A 24,663-nucleotide genomic window follows, 5' to 3' on the forward strand; every position below is an offset into this window, starting at 1 on the left:
TTGTGACTGTCAGGGATTTAGCAAGGATCATTGGTCTTCTGTCCTCCTCAATTCAGGCTATTTCACCAGGTCACCCACATTACAGGGCTCTCCTGATACTGAAGGCATATGGCTTGCACACAAGGGTCTTTGGTATGCAGATCGACTAGAGTTATCCCCAGAGGCTTGTTCAGATCTGGAATGGTGGTTGAACAGTCTAGAGTCTTGGAAAGGCAAAGCAATTTTTGGGAATGTTCTAGAGTTTACCTTGGAGACAGATGCCAATTCTTTGGGCTGGGGAGCCTGTCTGAACAAATTAGAAACAGGTGGTTGTTGGTCAAGTTTAGAGAGTTCCTTACGCATAAACTGTTTAGAGTTGATGGCAGGTCTGAATGGTTTAAGGAGCTTCAAAGTTCATTTTGCAAACAGTGTGGACCATAATCGCATGGACCATTTCTCAGCAGTCTCCTATATCAATCGCCTAGGGGGTTTGAGATCAAGGCAGTTGGCGGAAGCAATAGAAACAGAAACCTTGGGGTCCAATAGATTTGGATCTTTTTGCCAGGAGGCTCACACATCAGGTACCCAGATATTTCAGCTGGAGACTGGGCCCAGAAGCTATGGCAGTAGATGTGTTTGTCCAGGATTGGAATTCAGGAAGTTCAGAAAGAGAAATGCAAATTAGTGCTAGTCACCCCCTTTTGGAGTTCACAGGTTTGGTTTCTAGGGGTGATGGAGTTAGCAATGCAGGAACTGCGTCTTATCCCAGTACAGCAGGGTTTGCTGATAGTCCAGATGGAGAAGAACATCCTTTAGTGGTAGAAGGGAATCTGGACATTCTTGTTTGCAGAATGTCAGGGGTTCTGCAGGATTCTCAGGTCTTTCAGGAAAGGCTAAGGATTTACTGGATGAGTCATGGGCACCAGTAACTAGGAGAAGATATAGGGGAGTTTGGTGCAAATAACGTAAATGGTGCATGGAAAGGGATGTGGATCCCATGGAGGCTCCTTACAGAACAATTTCAGCCAGTCGCGCCTTAATGGGTGACAACACAAATGGGATTGACCATCTAATTTGCATGGTGTTGAAGAGTATTCGAATCAAAAGGCCCCTTAAACCTCCTTATACTTCCCTTTCGATGTTAATGTAGTTTTCAAACTTTTTGACTCATGGCTAAATAATTGTTATCTTTCCTTAAGACAAATTTCACAGAAATTGGCAACTTTTTTCTGTTTAATGTCGTTCAGAGGGGTTTCTGATGTTAAAGTGTTGGAAATTTGTGAGAGGGTTTATTCTTTAGATGGTGTTCATTTTGACAGCTGGAAAAGGACAAATAATATGAATAGCCATGACTTCTACCCTTTAATCCATGACTGTCCAGACCTATGTGGTGAGTTGCATGAACGTTTATGAGCAGAAAATGTGGTGTTCAGCTCTCTCAGCGGAGCACTCACAGTGGCAAAGTCTTGCATATATCTGGAACAATACCTGGCCATGCCAAATAATTAACGTAACATGGAAACATATTGTGGGGGACTGTCAGTTGGCAATGCTTGTACTTGAGCTGGATTGGGTGTCATGCCCCCATTAGAAAAGGTATGGCAAAATAATTTTAGCTTTATCTTATTGAATTCACATTTCTCATCTTTTAGCGTTATATCTGAAACAATACGTAAACAACACACTTGTCTTGCAGCTTTGTCTTGTTCCTTTTCTGTAGCTCTGAATATAATGTGTAATGTGTGATAAATTTGGTTGTTAGTTGACTGGGGTGTAAGCCCTAGTCAAGCAACAGCTGCATCCTTTGCAGGGTCAACCACAAAAAGTCACTAATTTAGCCTGTGCTTAACCCTGGGTCGCTTGGCACAAAAAATAGTTAGGCTAATTTTGGAGCCACTGCATTAAGTATTTATGCAATACTCAAACAGTAACACAGTGAAAATATATTGCAATAAAAAGACCAAACCAGCCAATTTAAGAAAATAGAGAAAATGTTAATTAACTATTTGATACCAAGCCACCACAATTTAATTACTAAAACCGGAGTTATGAATTTCTAAAGTTTAAGGTTCGAAATAGCAAGTCCTCAGTTTTAGGAAATGACCATTCAGGCACCTTTAGCACCACAACCAAGGGTCTAGGATTAGATGAAGACCGCTTTGGGGTTCAGGACTCACTCCGGCTGCGTCCAGGTGAGGGTTCAAAATGGTGGGAGCCTGTTATGTCCCTCTGGCTCTGAACAAGAGGCCAGCAAAACTAGCGCCTGGAGTCACTTCTGAAGTCCTGGGTGTAGATGAAGATGCTTGGCTCTACAGCATGGCTGGCCTCTGAAGGTTCAACAAAGGCTCCAGGCCACAAAGCAGTCCTTCCAGGTACAGCAGCAGTATGGTAGAGTGCACAACAGGTCACAGCAGCTTGTAGTCCTCTGAGAATCCTTCCACAGGTCCAGTAGTGAACTGAAGAGTGGGCCTGGAAGCCCTATTTTTTGTCCTGGTGCCCTGCTCCTTGAAGCTGGGAGACGTTTCCCACAACCTATTCAGGTGCAAGTTGGGCTGTGCATAGCTTCGCCCCCCCATCAAGTCGATTAATGGCCCATTTAGGCTCTGCTGATCCCAGTATTGTGTGACTGCCTAAGGGGGAATTCACAAAGTCCAAACTGTTAGTTACACCCAGTCATGTGAGCGAAGACAGGCTGCCAGCACAAAGGGCTAAGGGCAGGAAAATGCCAACCATCTAAAAGTGGCGTTTTCAAGCTTGTAATTATAAATTTGACTTTACCACTAAAGAGGATTTATCATTATGGGTTCATAGATATTAAACATGACATATCTACCACCTGTGGTTTAGAAATTGCAGCTTATTAAATATAACACAGGATCCCCAATGTTATCCTATGGTAGGAGTATGCCTCGCAGTAGTGAAAAAAGAATTTGAGAGTTTTTCACTATTAGGACATATAAAACTAAAAAGTGCAGGTCCTACCTTTTACTTACATATCATAGTGCCCTATGGGCTACCTAGGGTCTATCTTAGGAATTACATATGTATTAAAAGGGGAGGGGTTTCAAATGCCAGCTCGACATGGCAGTGGGACACCGCCTTCAGGCTGCAATGGCAGGCCTGGGACATGTTTTCAAATGCTACTTTATTGGGTGGCACAAACAGTGCTGCAGGCCCACTAGTAGCATTCAATTTACTGGCCCTTGGTATATGGTATACCACTCTCTAAGAGGCTTACATGTAAATCAAATATGCCAATCAGGTAAATGCCAATCAAACCATATTTCAGGGGACGGGCAAAAGCACTTTAGAACGGGTTAGCAGTGGTAAAGTCCACAGAGTCCTAAGACCAACAAATTTAAAATCCAGAAATAGTAGGAGGAGGAAGGCAAAACGTTTGGGGGTGACCCCGTAGAGAAGGACATTTTTAAAATCATTGCTATAGTTGAAAGCATTTACAACAGATTGTATGATACTTTTAATGACATCTTTAAAAAAGCTTTGCAGCTATAACACACCGAAACTTAGGTGGTCATTACAACCCTGGTGGCCGGTGTTAAAGCGGCGGTAAGACCACCAACCAGGCCGGCGGTAAAAAAACTGAAATTATGACCGTGGCGGAAACCGCCGACAAAGACAGCCACTTTAACACTCCGGGCGCCACGGCGGTACAAACAAACAGCGCGGCGGTCACCGCCAACAGACAGGCGGAGGACAATGTACCGCCCACAGTATCACAACCTACCAATCCGCCACCTTTTCCAGGACGGATTCAGCGAACAAAAACACGGCGGAAACCGGACATCCAAGGGAAAACACTCACCTTTTACACACCCCACGAGGAACCAGGACGCCATGGAACCAGAGCTTCACATTTTTACAGGCTTTATCTTCTTGCTCCTCTACCAGGAGCACGAACGCCGGCGGCGAAGACCACGGTGAGTACTGCACCTACGACACAGGGGAGGGAAAAACAAGGACACACACACGCAACACCCCAACCCCCACCCTCACCCATGACAACACACACACTAATACATATTGATACATTACAGTCACACCCACCCAACCCCCTCGTGAAAGAATGCAAAGACAAAAGCAAATGAGTGTAACCATTGTAATCTATTAAAATCCACTACGCAAAAATATATATACACTATTAACAAATATATACACCATGAATAGAAGTCCAAGTATTGCTCCATTTAAGTCAGTGGAACACTGGGCCCAAACTGCATGGTCGAGGCCCACACAAGGTACCCGAACATGACGGAGAGAACACTGCAGGGGCATCAGATAGAAATAAAACAGGCACCTCAGGGGGAAGGGAAAGGGAGGGCACCTCCGCCGGTTGAGTGCACAACGCCAAATCCACGAGGGGGCCACATGCCCACTGTTCAATCCTGGGGAGTGCAAAGCCACAGTCTCACAAGTCTCTACAGTGGGTGGTTTGCCCACTGCTATATCCTGGAGAGTGCAAAGCCACAGTCTCTCAAGTCTCTACAGTGGGTGGGTTGCCCACTGTTCAATCCTGGGGAGTGCAAACCCACAGTCTCAGAAGTGGATAACAGTCTCCACTGGTTCTGGAGGGGGCTTTGTGCCCAGACTGCTTCATCCTGCCAAGGACTGAGGTAGTGGATGCCTTTCTCTACTGGTTCTGGAGGGGGCTTGGTGCCCAGAGTGCTTCATCCTGCCAAGGACAGGGGTAGTGGATGCCTTTCTCTACTGGTTCTGGAGGGGGCTTGGTGCCCAGAGTGCTTCATCCTGCCAAGGACAGAGGTAGTGGATGTAAATCTCCACCAGTTCTGGAGGGGGCTTTGTGCCCAGAGTGCTTCATCCTGCCAAGGACAGAGGTAGTGAATGTAAATCTCCACTGGTTCTAGAGGGGGCTTTGTGCCCAGAGTGCTTCATCCTGCCAAGGACTGAGGTAGTGGATGCCTTTCTTCACTGGTTCTGGAGGGGGCTTGGTGCCCAGAGTGCTTCATCCTGCGAAGGACAGAGGTAGTGGATGTAAATCTCCACTGGTTCTGGAGGGGGCTTTGTGCCCAGAGTGCTTCATCCTGCCACGGACTGAGGTAGTGGATGCCTTTTTCCACTGGTTCTGGAGGGGGCTTTGTGCCCAGAGTGCTTCATCCTGCCAAGGACAGAGGTAGTGGATGTAAATCTCCACTGGTTCTGGAGAGGGCTTTGTGCCCAGAGTGCTTCATCCTTCCAAGGACAGAGGTAGTGGATGTCTTTCTCCACTGGTTCTGGAGGGGGCTTTGTGCCCAGAGTGCTTCATCCTGCTCTTGGCAGACTCAGTAGCGTCAGTGCTCTTGGCGCTCATGGGCCAGCGGTGCTTGTTGCGGCGGTGTCCTTTGCAGCAGTGCTTGTGGTGGAGGTGTCCTTGGCAGCGGTGCTTGTGGTGGCGGTGTCCTGTTCAGCGGTGCTTGTTGCGGCGGTGTCCTTGGCAGCGACTCAGCTGCTGGCGGTCCTGTCTGGGCCTGTGGGGCTGCTGCTGGCGGTCCTCTCTGGGCCAGCGGGGCTGGTGCTGGTGGTCCTGTCTGGGCCAGCGGGGCTGGTGCTGGCGGTCCTGTCTGGGCCAGCAGGGCTGGTGCTGGTGGTCGCCTCCTGGCCAGTGGGGCTGGTGCTGGCAGTCCTGTCTGGGCCAGCGGGGCTGGTGCTGGCGGTCCTGTCTGGGTCAGCGGGGCTGGTGCTGGCGGTCCTGTCTGGGCCAGCGGGGCTGGTGCTGGCGGTCGCCTCCTGGCTGATGGCGGTCGCCTCCTGGGCAGCGGGGCTGATGGCGGTCGTCTCCTGGGCAGCGGGGCTGATGGCGGTCATCTCCTGGGCAGCGGGCCTGATGGCGGTTGTCTCCTGGGCAGCAGAGCTGATGGCGGTCGTCTCCTGGGCAGCGGGGCTGATGGCAGTTGTCTCCTGGGCAGCGGGGCTGGTCGCGGTCTTCTCCACCGTGCTGATCTTCCCAGACTTGTCGGGTTTCTTGTGCCCCTTCCCCACCTTGGAAGGTGCCGCAGTTGACTCCACACTCCCACCTGTACCCCTGGGAGCGGCTTTGGTAGCTGGTGTCTTCACCCTCTCCCGCCGGGCACTGGCCAACTTTTGATGCTTGACAGGTGGGGGACTGTCCATGCTGTGGCTCCTTGCCACACTGGCTGCCCTGCTGCCTGGTGCACTCCAGAATCCAGTGATTACTGGCACCACTGATCCCACCGATGTCGTGGCTGGGGTGCTAGGTTGGGACCTGGAGAGTCGGGCCCTAGGAGACTGACAGGGTGGGGGAGGTGAGGGAAAGAGGTCAAGGGTGGACAGGAAAAGTTTCTTGGGAACACTGGGATGGGTAGATGGAGGGGGTTTGGGAGTGGAGGAAGAGGTTGTGGTTGTAGGAGGTGTACGTTTGGTGACTTTGGGTGAAGGTGCATGCGCTGGAGGCTGTTGTGAGGTGGATGGCTGTTGGGGGGGAGTGTGCCTGCGTTTGTGTACCTTGGGAGGTGGCGTCACAGACACACTGGAAGAGGACACAGGGGATGTGTGAATGGCATTGGGGGTGTTGACTGCACGTGAACGGGGTGTGGTGGTGGGTGTGCTGGTGATGGAAGTAGTGGCTGAAGATGTAGTGCATGCAGGTGTGAGTGGAGACTAGACTGGGAGGGAGGAGGGAGACAAGGAGGAGGGGGAGACAGTGGAGGCAGTGGATGTTGCTATGTCTGCATGTGTGTGATGTTTGCGTGAGTGCCTGTGGGATGTGTGGTGCTTATATTCACCTGAGCTTCCTTTGTGTGTTGAGGTGTGTGCATGCTGGTCTGATGGTGTGCTTGGGGTAGGCTGAGGTACAGGGGTGTGGGTCTGGGTGGAGGAAGTTGGAGGGGGGAGGCTAGAGACAGGGAAAATGGCTGCCATCAGTGCTGAGGCCAGAGTCTGAAAAGCCTGCTGAAGGGCTGCCTGACTAGAATGAATGCCCTCCAGGAATGCATTGGTTTGTTGCAACTGCCTCTCTACACCCTGGATGGCATTCAAAATGGTAGACTGCCCAACAGTGAGGGACCTGAGGAGGTCAATGGCCTCCTCACTGAGGGCAGCAGGGGTGACTGGGGCAGGGCCTGAGGTGCCTGGGGCGAAGGAGATGCCCACCCTCCTGGGTGAGCGGGCACAGGGCAAAGGCTGAGGGGCTGCTGGGAGGGCGGTGCTGGTGGGGGGGGTGGCAGTTGTACCTGTAGATGGGGGGGGCACAGATGGGCCACAAGGGAACTCCCATCAGAGGACGAGTCCATATCACTGGTGTCAGCTCCTCTCCCCGCCGTGGAGTTCCCCTTACCCTTCGTCCCACTGGTGAAATCAGACTCCTTAGTGTCGCCCTCCAGGGCCAAGTTGGATGCAGCTCCCTCCTGCTCCGGTGCTACTGCTCCTCCGCCTGATGATGCTAATGCACACAAGAACAGGGAGACCACAAAAAGGGGGGGGACGACAGAAGAAAGACATGTTGAGTGCAGGCATTACCGCTACCGTTGGCGGACACGACAGACACAGAAGCCCCCTGCACTATGCCACACACTTGGGGTCCACTATTCAATCCCTCAGACATGACCTACAAGGCTATGGCCGACATCTGCACACATGGATGTCACAGGAGCCTGACTAGGTGTAGTTGGCACTGTACACAGGTGGGGTGGGGTGCCACAGGGTCTGCCTGAAAAAGGGGACCTAACTAGCACACTCGCCCTGGCCTAGGGAAACCCACAGCCCACCTCCCCCACCCAAACACCTCCACTGCACGCTGAATCAGCAGAATGAGAGTGTGTTCTCACCCCCTTGCTGCTGCTGTGATGCCCTCAAGCGCCCATCCAACTCCGGGCATGCTACCGCCAGGATCCTGAACATCAGGGGAGTCATGGTGCGACTGGCAAACCTCCCACATTGGGAGGCCATCCCCAGCTGGGCCTCCGCCGTCTTCTTGCTCCAGCGGTGAATGTCTTCCCATCTCTTATGGCAGTGGGTGCTCTGTCTGTGATAGAGCCCCAGGGTCCGGACGTCCTTGGCGATGGCACGCCAAATATCTGTCTTCTGGTGGGCGCTGACCTACAGGAATTGTACAGGGGAAAAAGAGAAGTTATTACCAACTGCACCGTCACAGTCATTGGCCTGCATCCCTACCCTTGCCATGTGCACATGCACCCACCGTCGTTTCATGCACACCTCATTCTCCCCCCCCCATCTTTCATCCACCCCACTCCACACAGGCATAGCCCATACAGCATGCTCCCAGTGTACTTACCTGTTTGTCTGGAGGACCGTAGAGTAGTGTGTACTGGGGGAGGACCCCATCCACGAGTTTCTCCAACTCCTCCGATGTGAAGGCAGGGGCCCTTTCACCAGATGCATGAGCCATTGTCTCTTCCAGACTGAGGTCACAGCAGCACTTGTAGTGTAGGTCCTCTCCTGTCGAAGATCAGGTATCGAGTGATTGAACAGATAGAAAATGGCGGTCACGTCCGTGGAGGTGCGTACCGTCACCGCCGGCGTGCATCGTCATTGGCTCCTGGGACCCATAGGGTCCAATGTTAACCAATGCAGAATTGTGCTGCGGTCTTCGACCGCCTACCGCGACGGTGTACAACGCCAGCGCAGTTACCTCACATCCCATTGTTCCACTTTACAGGTCAGGCAACCGCCATTTCAGGGCCCCACGTGGCTTTATTTTTAACTACGTCACACATAACTAGGCCTTGCCTCAACACTCACACATGCAAATTTTGGATTATGAATCGTGTTCTGTGTACGTTGTGTGTACATACCTCTGAGTTGGTTGACTCTGTGCTCGCTGTTGTCCTTCATAGGCACCGTCCGCTGGGACATGTGAGGAGATGGCTGCATCCTCCGGTGTACAGACCGCTGGTGGACCTGTCGACAATGGAGGAAAGACATATAATCATCACCTACAGGCTTGATCGTGCCATAATCCTGGAACTATGTGCCCAGTTGGAGCCAGACCTGATGTCAGCTATCCGCTATCCCACAGGAATCCCCCCTCAAGTCCAGGTGCTGTCAGTACTCCATTTCCTTGCAAGTGGGTCATTTCAAACAACAGTGGCCATAGCATCAGGGATGCCCCAGCCTATGTTTTCCAACTTGTTGCCAGAGTGTTGTCTGCCCTGCTGAAACACATGCAGAGCTACATCATTTTCCCTCAGGTGGAGGATTTGACATATCCCCAATATCATAGGTGCCGTTGATGGGACACATGTGGTCTTGGCCCCCCCGCAGGAGTGAACAGGTGTACAGAAACCGGAAGAGTTATCATTTGATGAATGTGCAGATGGTGTGCTTGGCAGACCAGTAAATCTCCCATGTGAATGCCAAATTCCCTGGCTCAGTGCATGACGCTTACATCCTGCGGAATAGCAGCATCCTTTATGTGATGGGTCAACTCCAGAGGCACCGTGTGTGGCTATTAGGTGAGCACCTGGAAGCAAGTCAGTGGGAATAGTTGTCTGGGGATATCCCTACAGGTTAGGGTGTGTCTAACAGTTGTCCCTCGCCTTTTTCAGGTGACTCTGGTTACCCCAACCTGTCATGGCTACTGACACTAGTGAGGAATCCCAGGACAAGGGCAGAGGAACGCTACAATGAGGCCCATGGGCGAACTAGGAGGATTATAGAGAGGACCTTCGGCCTCCTGAAGGCCATGTTCAGGCGCCTCCATATGACAGGTGGTTTCATATTCTACTCACCAAATAAGGTATGCCAGCTCATTGTGACCTGCTGTATGCTTCACAACTTAGCTTTGCGACGATAGGTGCCTTTTCTGCAGGAGGATGGTCCAGATGGAGGTGTTGTGGCAGCTGTGGAGCCTGTGGACAGTGAAGACGAGGAAGCAGAAGAAGAGGACATCGACAACAGGAACTCGGTTATCCTGCAATACTTCCAGTGAGACACAGGTAAGAAAACAAACCTGCCTACTACAGTACTACCTCTCTACTGTCTGTCCTTTTCACCCAGTGTATGGTCACGGAGTTGTCACTTTCCCTTACGATTTAACAGATGTGGGTCCCACTGTGTGACATCTGCTTTGTTTCCCCATGGACTAGAGCTGTGTGACATAGGTTGACATTACAATTGAAAGAGCATTTTGTCACTGTAATTGCTAATACATTTTTTCGAAATCACTGACAGACTCCAGATTGTTTTGTGCTTTAAGGGTGTTTATTTAAGTGCTCAATATTGGAGGGTGCTGTAAAAAGGGGAGGGGTGTTGGTGGATGAATGTCCATGGCAGAGTCCAGTCTTTTAGTCTCACAGGTGCATTGTCCAAAGGGGCATGGGAAGTGGAGCTGGGGCAGTTTGAGGATGGACAGGGTGACAAGGTGGAACAAAAGGATGACATTAAGGGCAGTCTCATTTCTTGGCGGGGGTCTTGGCATCGTTCTCTGTCTTTGTCCTGATGTCAGGGACCGTTTGCGGGGTGGTTCTCCATCTGCAGGGGGTGGGGTGCTGGTGTGGTGGTCCTGTAGCGGTGCCTCCTGTCCACTAGCGCCGGTGGAGGTGGTGGGCAGTTCATAGTCCAGGCTAGTGTCAGGGCCCCCTTGTTGTGCCACAGTGTCCCTCCTGGTGTTGAGGTCTTCCTTCAGCACCCCTACGATGGTGGCCAGAGTGGAATTGATGGATCTGAGTTCCTCCCTGAAGCCCAAATACTGTTCCTCCTGCAGCCGCTGGGTCTCCTGAAACTTGGCCAGTACCGTTGCCGTTGTCTCCTGGGAATGATGGTATGCTCCCATGATGTTGGAGAGGGCCTCGTGGAGAGTGGGTTCCCTGGACCTGTCCTCCCCCTGTCGCACAGCAGCCCTCCCAGTTCCCCTGTGTTCCTGGGCCTCTGTCTCCTGAACAGTGTGCCCACTGCCACTGCCCCCAGGTCCCTGTTGTTGTTGGGGTGGTGGGTTAGCCTGGGTTCCCTGTAGTGGTGGACACACTGCTGATTGACGTGTCCTGGGGACAGAGGTATGGGCCGGCTGGGTGGGTGCTGTGCTGGTGTTTCCAGAGGGGGGAAGCTCTGTGGTGGCCTGTGACTGTGTGAGGGGAACCGACTGTCCCGAGGTCCAACATGGGCCGGGCTGGTCGTCTAGATCCAGTTGGACAGAGCTGCTGTCATCTCTGTGGGCCTCTTCTGTTGGTGGTGTGGACGTGTGTGGACCCTCCTGTGCGGTGACGTTAGGTAGGGGTCCTGCAGTGGTGTAAAAGCATGATTATTGCATCTGTGTGTACCATGGTGTGCAATGGGTGGGTGACGGTGTACCCCAGTGCTTGCATTCCTGTGTGGGACCTTGTGTGATGATGGTTTAGGGGGTGTATGGGTATGTGCCGTTGCCATGCATTGGTGATGGGTGTCCATGCTTTGGTGTTGAATGCAGGGCTTGGTGTTGGGATGTGTGGTTTGTGATAGTGGGACATCTGTGAGGAGTTGAAGTGATGGGGGTGAGGGCGAGGGTGGGGGTATGTGATAGCATGCAGGTAGTGATATTTAGTGGTGTGTTGTGTGGGGTGCGTGGATGTTATGTGGGTAATGGTGTTGTGTGCCTGTGGATGCTTGGTTGTAGATTGTAGTGTCTCTCTCTGGCCTTCTTTCTGGATTTTGGTCCTAGGGGTTTGTGGGTGATGTGGTTGTGTGTTTTATATTGTATTGGGTGTGTGGGAGTGGTGTGTGTATGTGTATCAGGTGTGTGTATTTTGAATTGTCCAATGTGGATGTGTTTTGTAAATGTGTGTGTATTTTGAGCGCGGCGGTGTGTACCGCCAATGGAATACCGCGATTGAAAGACCACCGCGTGGATTTGTGGGTCGTGATAGTGTGGGCGTATTCCTGTTGGCGTGACGGTGGAGGTTTTGTTTTCGCCAGTTTATCACTGACCTTTGGGGTGGCGGACTTGTGTGGGTGTCTGAATTTTGGCGGATTCCGAGCTGTGGGTCATGATGACTGTGGCGGAATTCCATGGCTGCGGCGGTGTGTTGGCAGTCTTCTGCACGGCGGTAAGCGGCTTTTACCGCCAATGTTGTAATGACCCCCTTAGTCTTTGTATCGAAACAGACCAATATGTGTAGAAAAGTTTGTAATGTACCTGCAATTCTCCTTGAGTTCCAACTGATGATATCCTTTATTTAAATCAAGATGAGAGAAGTCCTTCGCACCATACAATTGTGTTCTCAGGTCAGAAATATGCAGACCTGGAAGTCGTTCTCTTTAAATTGCCTTGTTCGCTTTTCGCCAATGCGTGCAGCTCCTTCACTGTCCTTTTTAAGGGAGAGAGCATAACTAATGGGGTCCTGATTAGCAGGATCCCAGTAGACACAGTCAAACACACTGACAAAGCGGCCAAAAGTGGGGGTACCCAAGCTAGAAAGAGGCTACTTTTCTACAAAACAGCTTCTTTTACCATGGAGACATCACCTTGTGTCCTTCAGTTTTATGTTTCTGCTTACTTTTCATGTTCATGACTAACTCACTTTGGGCACCTGTGGCCTCCATCTCAGCAGCTTGTCGATCAGCATGCATTTCAAAACTATCACCGTGAAAATTCGCTCCAGACTGCACCCCTTAGCGGCCCCCAATGCCACTATGTGTGCCGCATGTCTAAGATATGGCGCACCATGGCAGTAGTTAGGGGAACTAGCATCAAACTTTTTGACACTAGTTCGGAGCTTTGCAGTATTAGCGTCAAAATTTTTTATGCTAATTCTGCAAAGCCCATTGAGGACTTTTGTAAAAAATGGTGTGTCTCCTTATAATACCTGCTCTTAGCAGGTGTTAAGAGTGGAGAAAAAAATTATACAAAGAAATCTCTTTGATTTCTTTGTGCCATTTTTAAACCCCCCTAATGAGGAAAAACCCCCTTTGCATATATTATGCCTGGCGTAGGCATAATGTAGTGCAAAGGGTTACAAAGTGGCGCAATGTATGCATTGTGGCAGTTTTTAAATTTGCTGTGGCGATTTTGACCTCGTTGGGCCACATTAGCGAGAAAAAAAAGACACTAATGTGGCGCAAGGAGGCGCGAGGGGCTCTTAAGTCTGCCCCTAAGAGTTTCTTTCAGGATTCATCATCTGAATTAATCGGACAGGCATCTGTCAATATCTTTGAGATGTATTGCTTCTTCATCATTAAATTCATTGAATCTGCAGTGCTTTATGAGCGTATCCACTCTCTCAACAAATTAATCTATGGTTACCCCAACTCTTTGTTGTTCTTGACTGAACGTGTACCTTTCATAATCTACATTCTGCACTGGATTGAACTATGAATTCAAGGATTCTTTACTTTGACAGTATGTAACTTCATCAGCTCGCTGCATTTTCTTTATGACTTCTTTTACACCATCACCAGGAATATTCTTGTGGTATTTGACAATCTTTTTATCTGTCTCTTCTAGTGCATCAATAAAATCATCAAATGTCTCTATCCATGCAGTCAATCTATCACTGATATTTTGCTTTTTGAAAATATAGAAGGGAGGCAGTGGTTTCAGGAAAGCGGCAGCATTGTAACTGTTCACGGGATTGATTGACACTGCGACTTTGGCTCTTTCTGACTCCACCTAGTGGTCTTGGTGAATTGGTTTATGCACACCATCTTTGAGGTCTTGTGAGGTGCTGGCCTCTGGGTCATCTTTTATGGTCTCCATTGGCTGAACGGACTTCTGCTGGGTCTCTCATCGCTGCAGGAATAGACAACTCATAAGCTCGACCCGACACTTCTCTTGGAGTCTCCTTCGGGAGCAGTATGATGGCTCTCTTTAACCAGGTTCTGATAAGCAGATTACCTTTTTGTGTATCTGAATTGTCATATTTTTAGGCTGGCATGCACAAGCAGTTTGCTTGGGCTACAGCAGACTCTTTCGGAGAGTGTTGTCGATCTTTGGGTTACTTATCCCCTATCTCATTGCCAGTCATAGCGTCCTTCCCAGCCTGGGTAGCCAGTAATGATTACGCTGCACACAGAGGTATTTATTACACATCTTTATTCTTCTGTGTTTCAGCGCAAATTTAACATTCTACACAAGCATTCAGCTCACCATTTTTTAACACTTCCTCATTCTGCAGAGTGTTTCAGGAGCCACGAGGGTTTATAATCCACACTCACAAAACACTACACTTAGCACCTCTTTTTAATTTAGGTAATTTCTAACTAAATTCCAGAGTCCGCATAAAAAATATTGAAATACCTTACACAATTAACAAATCAAATGCATATGGTATATTGTTTTTGCTGTGGACGTCAAATAAGTGTAGACACTTCTACTACATCTTTCTTGCCATTTGTTTCCTATAGCCCTGCAGTGTTGCCCAAAAGACCAATGGCCATTTTGGGGACTTGATGACTAGAGCTGTTTGGCTTGTCAAAGTTTTTCTTGTAAGCTTGAGAAGTAAAACACCAGGTTCTGAGAAATGGGGTGTATGATATTTTCCACAGACTCTTTCATCTCGATATATTCAAACAGATTAGTGTAAAAATACTTAGTTTATTTTGCAATGTTATTACTGGATATTGTATGGCAAAGGGTGATTATCTAGGAAATGTCAACCGAAATGAAAAAAAAACATTGCATAACTAGCACGATCTTGGCATATGACGTTTCTCTCCACACATTAATTCTGAATGAAAAGTGTTCATAAAAATAACTTTTAAACAGAGGCTTTTTTGTGCTACTAGTGTGAGAAATAGGGCATTATGAAATGGCTTCGAAATGGAAACCGTATTTGTTCCAGCCCACTGGAAAACAGAGATTTATATAATAACAAAGTAAACGAACGACTGTAGGTGCATATAAAGACTCGGAGCTCACCTTTAAGGAACGTTGTACTCTACCAAGCAACACGGAGAGCTAAAGCACTGCTCGCGTGGCTCAAAGTGACACATTAAATAAAGTAAGGGGCGGAAGTGAGGGAAATCTGTGCCTATGTAGTGGAAATGTCCTTGAAATTAAGAGATTTCGGCTCTGGGGAAGGGAAGGAGCTAGTGTAATTTGCATAGAGATGGGATTCCAGATACGAGGTACATACCAGGAGAAAACAAATTTTGTCGTCTTCTCCGCCTACATTTTCGTGGATACATTTATTTGTATTAATATTTTCAAGCACAAACACGTGGCAAATAAACTGTAGCGATAATGCCAGTAGTGTAACTTCAACGTGATGCATCATGAGAGGCTGGTACATTGATAAAGCTAGCACTTGGCTGGACCCCATCATTCCATTCAACAGCTGTAGCGGTGCGAAGTTACTGTTAGCACGTCTGACCTTATTTGGTTTCTTATCTTTAATTTAGGACGAGTTGCGTTAGAGGTTCCATGGACCGTTTGACTGCGTAGAGTAATTCCCACCATAAATTACAAATTCAATGCAAATCATCTAACAATATCAATCAACAATGTGAATATTCTTTGGAGTCAATGAGCGAGAATGACTCTCTTCTTCTCTGTGCAGTCGGACTAAGTTAAAATTGTCCAAAGAACTTCCCATGTTTCCATTGGACAAAGAATCGTATGTTTACATTTAATCCAATAAAAATGTATTTCTAAATCAAAGATATAATTAAACTGTCTTTCACATGTCAATGATTGGCTCCTCTTCTCCTGTTCCCACGTCAGGCTTGTCAGGTAACAGTTTTTGTATCCATCTGTATTCCAGTCAGTGAATTCATTGTCAGCTCCTGGGAACATTGCCTTCTCACGCACTTAACTATACAATGTTGCTCCTACTATTACAAAATATTCTAGCAAGCAGTTCTCTTGAGAAAGTTAAAGATATCTACTAACGTTTGGTCAACGTGTCACAGTGTCCTTTCCTCGGGATCTGCACGTTGCTGAACAAAAGGCCCATCTCCCAGCATCACCAACTCAGAAAGCTATTATAGCACAGAGTTATGATGAAGCGAGTTGGGGGAAGGGAATTAGGGTAGGGAACAGTAGGGAGAGAAATCTGAAAAGCAAAGGTTAGAACAAATATGAACTTACTCATTCATAGCAGTATAACTCATCAATAGACTCTTTACTAAATGCGTCTCCGTGATATCAGATGGAGACCCCTGTTGAAGTGAGGGCAAAGTCCCTTCTTTGAATCATGGAACAAGAACAAACTACAACCTCAGAACCAAGAGATGGCAAGAGCTTTGGACTATGATCATACTCTGAATATCAATATTGTAACATCTATGCATTCATATCATAAACCTTTGATCATGACCTAGAAAATCTCATATCACATATTATGCTTTCCAAAAACAATGAAAACTATGGTTTGCTTATCTCCAAAAATACTTTCACATTCACAACTATAAAAGCTGGAAAGTTTTTACTCATTGAACTTGAAGCGTTTCACTTTCATTTGTTTCATCTGAAGCGCTACGCTCCTCTCGTTATGCCAAGAGGCGCCCTACTCATGAGGCCTGGACCACTTTGATTGTTGTGCCAAGGGCTTTTTATGCATGTGGATTGAAGCGCTTTGAATGGTGTGCCAAGGGCGCTTTCCTCATGTGGACTGAAGCGATTTGATTGCTGCTCCAAGAGCGCTTTACTCATGTGGACTGGAGCGCTTTGATTGCTATGCCACGGGCGCTTTACTCATGTGGACTGAATCGCTTTAACTGTTGTGCCAAGGGCGCTTTACTCATGTGGACTGAAGCGCTTTAACTGTTGTGCTAAGGGCACTTTACTCATTTGGACTGAAGCGCTTTAATTGTTGTGACAAGGGCGCTTTATTCATGTGGACTGAAGCTCTTTAACTGTTGTGCCAAGGCCGCTTTACTCATGTGGACTGAAGCGCTTTAACTATTGTGCCAAGGACACTTTACTCATGGGGACTGAAGCGCTTTACTTACCGTGCCAAGACTGCTTTCCTAATGTGGACTGAAGCGCTTTGCTTGTTGTACTAAGGGGCGCTTTACTTCTGTGCTCTGAAGCGCTTTAATCGTTGCACCAAGACTGCTTTACTCTGAAGACTGAAAACGCTTTGCTCGTTGTGCTAAGGGGCGTTTAACCTTTTGGAAATACAACTCCCTTCAAGATTTGGCTCAGCTAGACCTTACCGCTACGAGTACAACCTACTCGTGTCTGAATTCACCATGGAAACAAAGGTACTCCGATTTGCCGTCCATCTGCCATGCAGGAAATCTGCCCTTCTTCAGAGGAACCCCACGAGGTCTGACTGCATCGAAGTCTTCAAAATAGTGAGCAACGTGCTTGGGTGTGGCTGGGCTTTATCGGCCTGCCACACCCCAAGATGGCTTGGCTGCTGCCTCTAAAAACATGGGAATTGTAGTCCCTTCATGGAATAGCACTGATAAGTGCATCTTGTCCACCAATGTCCTGAACCTGCAGCTCTATGAGCTTTGCCACAGGGCAGACGACGCTGATGGCCACCTTTGGAACAAGAGGGGATGACAAGTGGTGCGCATAAAGCACTGCAGAGCCGCGCAGCGGAGTTTCGGACGGGACCTGGACCGCGCATGGCCTTATTCCTGACATTAAACCCCTCTCCCAAGCGCAGTCCAGGGCCCAGTTTATCAGGATGGAGGAGGTGAAATCGTCGCACGAAACGTGGTGCATGAAAATGTCTTGCAGGTTCCCAAGAGTCATTTTCCAGTCCGTATCCTTTCCAGGACACCAAGTACCAAAGGTAAGACCCCCTATATCTAGAGTCTAAAATAGGTCGCACCTCATACTCCCAATGACCTTGGACTAATAGAGGAGCAGGTTGTGTGACGCTTGAGGGCGAAGCAGGTTTAAGAAGCGAAGTGTGAAACAACGGATCAATTTTCAAAGACGATGGTAATTTTAGTTTATATGTTACTGGGTTTACTTGTCATAGTACTTCATAGGGCCCTATGAATTTTGGATGAAACACATTTTTATTTTTGAATACAAAGTTCTTTGTGGATAACCAAACTCTATCTTTGTTTGTATACAGAGGACCAGGCTTGTGTTTTTTTGACATATTTCATTTTATATTTTTTCTTTGATTGATGAAGATTTGTTTGCAATTCTGAATGTACTTTTTTCATGTGAGTTAACATGTCCATGACTGCTGGAGTGGTTTGAGCAGAGGCAGGTAATGTAACTGGCAAAATGTGCAGATGACGCCCATATAAACCATAGAAAGGAGTTGAGTTTATTGAAGAGTGGTGAGAGTTATTATAAGTCAGTTCTGCAAACCACAAAAGATCCAGCCAGGTTTTAGGAGATTTTGTTGCATAACATCTTAAATATTGTTTCAGAGTTTGGTTTAGTCTCTTCATTTGACCATCCGCTTGTGGATGATAACTAGTAGATAAAGTTGAATCAATTCATAAAGCCTTGCACCATTGTTGCCAAAAAGGTGCAGAAAATTGTGTTCCTCTATCAGAGAGGATAACTCTTGAAGTCCGTGAAGGCGAACTATATTTTCTAAGATGATAGTTGCTAAGGTGTCAGAGGTTGGGAGCCCTTTACAGGCAATGAAGTGAGCATACCTGGTAAGACTGTCCACCACTACTATAATGGTTGTAAATTGTTTTATTTGAGGAAGACCAGTAATAAAATCCATAGAGATATGTTCCCATGGATGATTGGGAATGGGTAGAGGTATCAGTAGACCTTTGGGCTTGCTATGTTCACTTTTACATCTTGCACATACTTCACATGATTGTAGCATTTGCTTAAGGTCGTGAACGAATGTAGGCCACCAAAAATACATTTTCATGAGTTCTATTGTTTTTTGAGAACCTGGGTGACCTGTCAGAGGATGACTGTCTAACCAATGAAAAGCTGTCTCTCTTAACTCCTCAGTAGGCATGAATTTCTGAAATTCATGTAGAGGTAAGCCTTGTTGAATAGACCGTTTGGTGTCTTGTTGTAACCACTCTTGCCACTTGGTGATGTGAAAATGATTACGAATGAGATCAAAGAATTTCTCGGCTGCTATGAAACACAACCCTTTTGAAGGCGTTATAATAGGCATGGGTTTTTGTTCAGTACGTGTGATTGAAGAATCTTGTCTAGACAATGCATCAGCCTTACGATTATCTACTCCTGGTCTAAAAGTCACTATGAAATCAAATTCTGCAAAGAAAAACACCCATCTTAGTTGTCTAGGAGTTAGTAGTCTGACAGAACTCATAAATTGTAAATTTCTATGATCAGAATATACAGTTATGGTGTGTTTTGCTCCCAATAGATAATGTCTCCATTGTTTAAAAGCATTACGAATTGCTAGTAATTATTTTTCTGCTATGGTGTAATTCTGTTCCGCTTCATTCAATTTTCTTGACACATATGCTGTTGGGTGTGATTGTCCAGTTTCTCGATGACGTTGGGACAGGATGGCCCCAACCGCAACATCGGATGCATCGGCTTCCACGATGAATGATTCCTCCACATTGGGGTGAGCTAGAATGGGAGCGGTAGTAAAGGCTTTTTTTAAATCTTGAAATGCTTCCGCTGTCTCTTGGGACCAGTTGAAGGCGGCCTTTTTCCTTGGTAATTTGGTGATTGGTGCCACCTTTGGGAGACGTGATGGATGAAACGTCGATAAAAATTCACAAAACCCCAAAAACATTGAATATCACATACTGATTTTGGTGTGGGCCATTCGGATACAGCTTGAATTTTTCTTTCAGTCATTTGCATGCCATCAGATGTTAAAATGACTCCTAGAAATTCAACTTCTTTGGTATGGAACTCGCATTCACTTAATTTGCAAAACAAATTATGTTTTTGTAGAGTTTGTACTACCTTTTTAACATGTTCTTCATGTATATCTTCAGAGCTTGAATAAATCAATATATCATCAATATAAACAATGACAAAGATGTCTGGATATTCTCTCAGAACATCGTTTAGGAAATATTGAAAGGCTGCTGGGGCATTACATAGACCAAACGGCATCACTAGATACTCAAAGAGGCCATAACGAGTCTTAAAAGCTGTTTTCCACTCATCTCCCTCTCGAATTTGAACTAGGTGATAGGCACTTTGTAAGTCAAGTTTGGTATAAATAACAGCGGATTTTACCTGGTCTAACAAGACTGTTATGAGAGGTAGTGGATACTTATTTTTAACTGTGATCTTATTTATCGCTCTAAAGTCAATACAAGGCCTCAAATCGCCATTAGCTTTGGGTACAAAAATCAGTGGAGAAGCCATTGGAGAACGTGATGGCCGAATTAGCTTGTTGGCTAAACATTGATCAAGGTATTCTCGTAGGACTTGATTTTCTTTCTCTGATAGTGGATATATTCTACAATTTGGTATATGGGCACCAGGTACAAGGTCGATCTGACAATCGTACGGCCTGTGAGGTGGTAAGGAGCTCGCTTTCTTTTCACAGAAAACGTCAGTATATTCTGAATACTGTGATGGCAGGTCAATTTCCTTCTCAACTGCAGCAGCAATAGAGTGTTGGAGATTTCCTTCTTTGTTTCATCTTCATTGAAAAAAAAATTTGCACAAAAAGGAAAACGCAAAACCTGGTTGCACAAGTCTATGCATGGATTGTGTAACATTAACCACGGCATTTCTAAGATAAAACCGTGTTGGGGTGCTTGGATTATATCAAAGCGAATTATCTCACAGTGGTTCTGATTCTCATCATCTTTGCAAATCATTTGTATTCGTGATGTTTGTTTAGTGACGGGACCTCATGCCAACTCACTACCATCAACTGCATAAACAACTTCTGGAACCTTCTTCTTGACACTGGGTGTATGCAAGTTTAGTGCAGTTTGTTGGTCCACAAAATTTCCTGTTGCCCCTGAATCAATTAGAACTTGTACATTATGGCCCTCATCACAACATTGGCGGTAAAAGCCGCTTACCGCCGGGCAGAAGACCGCCAACACACCGCCGTGGCCACGGAATTCCGCCACAGCTATTATGACCCACAGTTCGGAATCCGCCAAAATTCTGACACCCACACAAGTCTGCCACACCAAAGGTCAATGATAAACTGGCGATACCAAAACCTCCACTGTCACACCAACAGAAATATGCCCACACTATCACGACCCACGAATCCATGTGGCGGTCTTTCAACCGCGGTATTCCATTAGCGGTACACACCGCCGCGCTCAAAATACAAACACATCTCCAAAACACAGCCTCATTGGACAATTCGAAATGTACACACCTGATACACATACACACACCACTCCCACAAACCCAATACAATATAAAACACACACCCACATCACCCACAAACCCATACTACCAAAAATTCCGAAAGAAGGCCAGACAGAGACAGCACCAGCAAGAACAACAGCATCCACAGGCACACAACACCATCACCCACAGAACTTCCACGCACCTCACACAACACACCAATACATAACAGCACACTTATCACCACACACTCCACCCCACACATCAACTACACCACCCCATGGCACGGCAAAGATACCCCAGGTTCTCAGAGGAGGAGCTCAGTGTCATGGTGGAGGAAATCGTCCAGGTAGAGCCACAGCTATTTGGATCACAGGTGCAGCACACCTCAATTGCAAGGAAGATGGAGCTATGGCGAAGAATCGTGGACAGGGTCAACGCAGTGGGACGGCACCCAAGAAATCGGGAGGACATCAGGAAGAGATGGAGCGACCTACGGGGGAAGGTGCGTTCAGTGGTCTCAAGACACCACCTGGCGGTTCAGCGGACTGGCGGCGGACCCCCACCTCATCTCCCACAAATAACAACATGGGAGGAGCAGGTTTTGGCGATTCTGCATCCTGAGGGCCTCGCAGGAGTAGGTGGAGGAATGGACTCTGGTAAGTCAAATCTTAACTATTACATCCCCCACCCTACCTGCATGACAGCACATACCCCCACCCTCATCCCATCTCTCTAACTCCTCACAAATGTTCCTACATCACAAACCACACATCCTAACACCACTCCTGCATGCAACAACAAAGCATGGACACCCATCACCAAAGCATGCCCACCGCACATACCCATACAACCCCCTAAACCATCATCACACAAGGTCCCACACAGGAATGCAAGCACTGGGGTACACGGTCAGCCACCCATTGCACGCCATGCAACACACAGATGTAATAAACATCCTTTTATACCCCTGCAGGACCCCTACCCAACGTCACCGGACAGGAGGGTGCACACATGTCCACACCACCAACAGAAGAGGCCCACAGTGATGACAGCAGCTCTGTCCAACTGGATCCAGATGACCAGCCCGGCCCATCGGGGACCTCTGGACAGTCGGTTCCCCTCACACAGTCACAAGCCACTACAGACCTTCCCCCCTCTGGAAACACCAGCACAGCACCCACCCAGCGGGCCCATACCTCCGTCCCCAGGACACGTCAAACAGCAGTGTGTCCACCACTACATGGAACCCAGGCCTACCCACCACCCCAACAACAACAGGGACCTGGGGGCAGTGGGCACATGGTCGAGGGGAACTGGGAGGGCTGCTGTGCGACAGGGGGCGGACAGGCCAAGGGAACCTACTCTCCACAAGGCCCTCTCCTCCATCATGGGAGCCTACCACCACTCCCAGGAGACGATGGCAACAGTACTGGCCAAGTTTCAGGAGACCCAGCGCCTGCAGGAGGAACAGTATATGGGCTTCAGGGAGGAACTCAGAACCATCAGCTCCACCCTGGGCACCTTCGTAGGGGTGCTGAAGGAACTCGTGAACACCAGTAGGGACACTGTGGCACTACAAGGGGCCCCTGACACTAGCATAGACGATGAACTGCCCACCACCTCCGCCAGCACTTGTGGACAAGACGCCCCGCCACAGGACCACCACACCAGCACCCCACCCCCTGCAGAGGGAGAACCACCCTGCAAACGGTCCCTGAGATCCAGGTCAAAGACAGAGCACGATGCCAAGACACCCGCCAAGAGATGAGACCACCCTGATTGTCATCCTACTGTCCCAATTTGTCACCCTGTCCATACTTAAACTGCCCCAGCTCCACTACCTATGCCCATATGGGCAATGCACCTGTGAGACTAATAGACTGGACTCTGCCATGGACATTCCTCCGCTATCACCCCTCACCATTTTACTACCCCCTCCAATATTGAGCACTTAAATAAAAACACTTAAAGCACAAAACAATCTGGAGTCTGTCTGTGGTTTCAAAATATTGTATTAGCATTTACAGTGACAAAATGCTCTTACAATTGTAATGTCAACATACCTATGTCACACAGCTCTAGTCCAAGAGGAATCTAAGCAGATGTCACACAGTGGGACCCATATCTGTGAAATCGTAAGGGAAAGTGACAACTCAGTGCCAACACACTGGGTGAAAAGGACAGACAGTAGAGAGGTAGTAGTGTTGAAGCACATGTAGTAGGCAGGACTGTACTCTTACCTGTGTCTCACTGGAAATATTGCTGGAACACTGAGTCCCTGTTGTTCATGTCTTCTTCCTCTGCTTCCTTGTCTTCACTGTCCACAGGCTCCACAGCTGCCACAACACCTCCATCTGGACCATTCTCCTGCAGAAAAAGCACCTGTCATCGCAAAGCCAAGTTGTGAAGCATACAGCAGGCCACGATGATCTGGCACACCTTCCTTGGTGAGTAGAATAGGGATCCACCTGTCATATGGAGGCACCGGAACCTGGCCTTCAGGAGGCCTAAGGTCCGCTCGATCACCCTCCTAGTTCGCCCATGGGCCTCATTGTAGCGTTCCTCTGCCCTTGTCCTGGGATTCCTCCCTGGAGTCAGTAGCCATGACAGGTTGGGGTAACCAGAGTCACCTGCAAATGGCGAGGGACAACTGTTAGACACGTACTAACCTGTAGGGATATCCCCAGACCCAGACAACCATTCCCACTGTCTTGCTAGTAGGTGCTCACCTAATAGCCACACACGGTGCCTCTGGAGTTGCCCCATCACATAAGGGATGCTGCTATTTCGCAGGATGTAGGCGTCATGCACTGAGCCAGGGAACATGGCATTCACATGGGAGATGTACTGGTCAGCCAAACATACCATCTGTACATTCATTGAATGATAACTCTTCCTGTTTCTGTACACCTGTTCACTCCTGTGGGGGGGACCAAAGCCACATGGGTCCCATCAATGGCACCTATGATGTTGGGGATATGTCCCAGGGCATAGAAATCACCTTTCACTGTAGGAAAATCCTCCACCTAAGGGAAAAGGATGTAGCTCCGCATGTGTTTCAGAAGGGCAGACAACACTCTGGACAACACGTTGGAAAACATAGGCTGGGACATCCCTGATGCTATGGCCACTGTTGTTTGAAATGACCCACTTGCAAGGAAATGGAGCACTGACAGCACCTGCACTTGAGGGGGGATTCCTGTGGGATGGCGGATTGCTGACATCAGGTCTGGCTCCAACTGGGTACACAGTTCCTGGATTGTGGCACGGTCAAGCCTGTATGTGATAATCACATGTCGCTCCTCCATTGTCGACAGGTCCACCAACGGTCGGTACACCAGTGGATGCCGCCATCTCCTCACATGTCCCAGCGGACGGTGCCTATGAAGGACAACAGCGAGCACAGAGTCAAACAACTCAGAGGTACGTACCCACAGTTTACACAGAACACCATTCATACACAAAAGGTGGCCTGTATGTGTGTTGAGTCTAGGCCTAGGTATGTGTGACGCAGTTGAAAATTAATCCATGTGGGCCCCTGAAATGGCGGCTGCCTGACCTCTAAAGGGGAC

The sequence above is a fragment of the Pleurodeles waltl genome, chromosome 3_1, assembly GCF_031143425.1.
Source record: "Pleurodeles waltl isolate 20211129_DDA chromosome 3_1, aPleWal1.hap1.20221129, whole genome shotgun sequence".
NCBI classification, from domain to species: domain Eukaryota; kingdom Metazoa; phylum Chordata; class Amphibia; order Caudata; family Salamandridae; genus Pleurodeles; species Pleurodeles waltl.